The 3,845-nt window shown below is 38.4% G+C and overlaps 1 protein-coding gene across 1 annotated transcript in view; it reads left to right on the top strand.

The window, feature by feature from the left end:
- Positions 1-3,845, top strand: part of EED (embryonic ectoderm development) — a 33,936-nt gene that overhangs the window by 27,586 nt on the left and 2,505 nt on the right. The window lies entirely within an intron of this gene.

Here is a 3,845-nt window from a genome sequence, read left to right as displayed (position 1 = left end):
AGGAGAATCGCCACAGTATTGAAGGCAAAAGGTGACCCAACAAAGTACTGATGGGGTGGTCATAATAATCTGGCCACTCATCATAATATATATCCCACGTTCACAGGCTGTTAAATCACGTTGTTTACCCATATCTTCAGGGAAAAAAAAATCACTTCTGTCGTGGTAAACAACCTGCTTCCTTATTTATAATGGTCTGGGCCTCTAGCAACTTAAGTGCAAAATTATAGCTACTTTGCCAACAAACGTCAGGGTGGTCATAATAATCTGGACACTCAGTGTACTTGTGTCATGTTTTTTAAATCCACACTATCAAACTTTTAGTTGGTATATTCAGACCATTTATATTTGAGCCTTAATATATCAATTATTACATAATTCTTTCTTTTAATTTCTCTGGGTTTTTTTCTCCTAAGTTCCTGTAGGTTGTGTGAACATGTTTTAGAATTACACTCTTATTTGCCTGTAGTATTTTTTAGTGTATTTCTTTGTTTAGCCTTTTTGAGGTTTGCCCTATGTGTTATATATATGATATATCGATATATCTGTGATATATATACATTTGATGTTAGGACAGTGGTTCTTAACCTTCTGGCCCTTTAATTACAGTTCCTCATGTTGTGACTCAACCATAAAATTATTTTCGTTGCTACTTCATAACTGTAATGTTGCTACTGTTATGAATCGTAATGTAAATATCTGATATGCAGGATGGTCTTAGGCCACCCCTGTGAAAGGGTCGTTCGACCGCCAAAGGGGTCGCAACCCACAAGTTGAGAACCGCTACCTTAGGACAATATGGTGGTTTAGAAGATGCTGACCTCCATGCAGTTAAAAATCTGTGTGTAACTGCAGTTGATCCTCTGCATATGCTGAGCCTCACCTGCAGATCGAAAATAGCTTTTTTTCAATAGACCTGCACAGTTCATACTTCTGTTGTTCAAGGGTCACCTGTATATCAGTCTACTTTACTGTAAATCAACATTTTACCCTTCAAGTGAGGTGTAGAAACTTTCCTTTACTTCACTTTTCCCTCTACTTACAATTGTCTGAAACATTCCCTTTAGAATGAAGAACTACATCAAATAGTATTATAGTTTTTGCTTCAACCATTAAATGTAATTTAAAAATTCAAGAGGGAATGGTGAATATGGTATTTTCTAATTTTGCATTTTTTTGTCCTTCTTAATGTTTGATGTTTCAAGAACCCTTCATAATATCATTTTCTTTCTGTTCATAAAACTTCCTGTAGCCATTCTTTTAGGGTAGGTCTGCTAGTGACAAATTATCTTCATTTTTCATAGTCTGAGAATGTCCTTATTTCCTCTTCATTCCTTAAAGGTATAGTCACTGTACATAGGATTTTGTATTGCAATTCTTTTCTTAAATATTGGAAAAATGTTGTGGCTACTCTTTCTGGTTTCCATGGTTTCAGATGAGAAATCTACCATCATTGGAATTATTCTTTCTGTCTTAAGTGCAATCAGGATATTTTTTTCTTTGTGTGGATTTCCCAAAAGTTTGACTATGATGTATCTTAACACAAATTTCTTTAAGTTTATCTTTTTGGGGTTCACTCAACTCCTTGAATTGAAGCATTTTTATGATGGCTACTTTAAAACCCTTGTCAGATAGTTCTAACATTTATGTCATCTCTGGGTTGACATCTGTTTTCTCATTAAAGTTGAGACTTTTATGTTTTATTTATTTATTTGTAGAGTACATTTATTAAAGCTGGGGACAGTGGAAAAAGGGGATTTAGAGTAGAAGCAGCAATAGGAGAGCCTAGGTGGGGCTGCTATTGGCTCCCTGAAATTAGAAAAGGGGCCTTGGGGACAGGTTCAGTGGTTTTGCTGCCCACCCTTCCTCTCATTGCAAGTCCCATGGGGACTCCAAGAGCTTAAAAAAAGTAGGTGCCTTACAAAAGGGCATGGGCACGCTCCAAGGAGAGCGCTGAGATTGAGATCTGGATATTTTGGGTATTATGTTACAATCTTTGGGTCTTTTATTTAAATCTACATCAGGCTTCCTCTGATAAGTTTTCTTCAACTGGGGAGGGGGAGCACTGCTTCATGATTGGCAGGTAGCAAGGGAAGTTCACGTTCTCCCCTTGATTGGGTGATGGTGTTTCATTATTGCTGGGATGGGAGTTCAGGCTTTCCACTGCAGCTCAGGTGACACCACCCTAGCAGAAGGGGCTGATGGGACTCATTACTACTCCTCGGGTGGTCTCCACTGACACTGTAGATGGTATCCTCTGATCCCACCCCAGCCAAAGAGAAGGAAGAGTCACCTCATTACAGAGCGGATTATTATGTACTGAGATGTTTAGTTACTACCTGGGAAGGGTTTCCCACTGAGTTTTTGCTGGACCATATAGGTGCAGGTCCACAGTTGGTTTGGGGTGTTTTTTTGTTTTGTTTTGTTTTGGGTATTTGGCTGTAGTTAGAGAATTTGTTTGAAAATTTTCTCTCTTGCTAGGTTGCCATTTCCTGGTCTCTTGTAGAGAGCAGGCTTTGGGGACTAGGAGGTTGGGTTTGTTTTGTTTTGTTTTAGTCTGTCTAGCTTCACCCGTTAAAATTGTTGAGTTGCTGACTTTTCCAGCATCTTGCCTGAAATACATAAATGAGAGAAAAGAAAATTGGGGAGCTACATTTCCTGCATGTCCCAGGATACCTAATCATTCTGCCTCCTCTATTTTTTAGACTTTCTAAAGTTGTATGTAGTGGGACAAATAAGGGAATGTCTATCTAGTCTGTCATTTTGGAAGTAAAAAGGCTGTAAAATTTCTGCTCTTAGAACTTCATCAGATGGTGGGAAAGGATTTCTGCATTTTAAGTGAGAAGCTGAACTGAATAAATTATACTGGTGGTCTCAAATCTGGCTCTGCATCAAAATCATTGTGAGAACATTGTAAAAATAGATTCCTAGACCTTACCCCACAGATTGTAAATCTGGCACAAGGGCCTAGGAATGCGTAATTTTAAAAAGCTCTCTAGGTGATTTCGAGTACAGCCATCCATTAATGTGGGTAAATTCTTTTTACGTCCCTATGCTTTAGTTCTCCATGAGGGGACTCTACTAGGATCCTTTATCAATGTAGGCAATAAGAAGCACTTGAACAGCTATTTTACACTTCTGTTTCAGCCTCCTATCCCAAAGATTCTGATTAATTAGGGCTGGGGCCAGGATGATTGAGAAAACTACAGGCTATCAACTCAACTGTGCACTTAGGGAAGAGTCATTCAGACTAGGTGATATCTAAGGTACTTTACAGTAAAGAACTTGTAAATAAATAGTCCTGGGATTTTATATAATCTGGAAAAGGCAAAGAAGGATAAAAGAATGTTGTCCCCACCTTAAGTGTTTCAACGCTGGTCACCCCCACAGGGTTGCCACATGGGATTATGTAGGCTGTGTCCTGTGAAACTTCACCTACACCAGTCATTTTCAGTCCTGACACCTGTTGAAATACATTGTAAGGTGTTCAATAGCCTGTATTCAGTAGAGGCCAGAGAGATTGCCAGGTGTCCCTTAATGGCAAACCAGAGACCTACATAGTAATCTGAGTAGTGCCCACTGATTTGCAAATATTTTTCCATTATATTGTTTACCACTTGTTGCTTAAGTAGAATGTATGCAAAGATTCGAAGTTAGACGATAAGAAAGATATAACTTAGCCTATTTCAATCTCATCCTCATATCAATGTCTTAAAAGTAAACCACTGCTTTTATGCCTTGTACATATAATCTGGTCTCTAAATCCCTTTTTGTGAATTTCATAGGAAAGCTAATGAATGAGGATTTATAGTTAACAGATAAAGGGAACCAGTTGGATAGGGAAA

The sequence above is a fragment of the Myotis davidii genome, unplaced genomic scaffold, assembly GCF_000327345.1.
Source record: "Myotis davidii unplaced genomic scaffold, ASM32734v1 scaffold430, whole genome shotgun sequence".
NCBI lineage: Eukaryota > Metazoa > Chordata > Mammalia > Chiroptera > Vespertilionidae > Myotis > Myotis davidii.
Note: the sequence above shows the minus strand (reverse complement) of the source record. Positions and strands in the feature narration are given on the sequence as shown.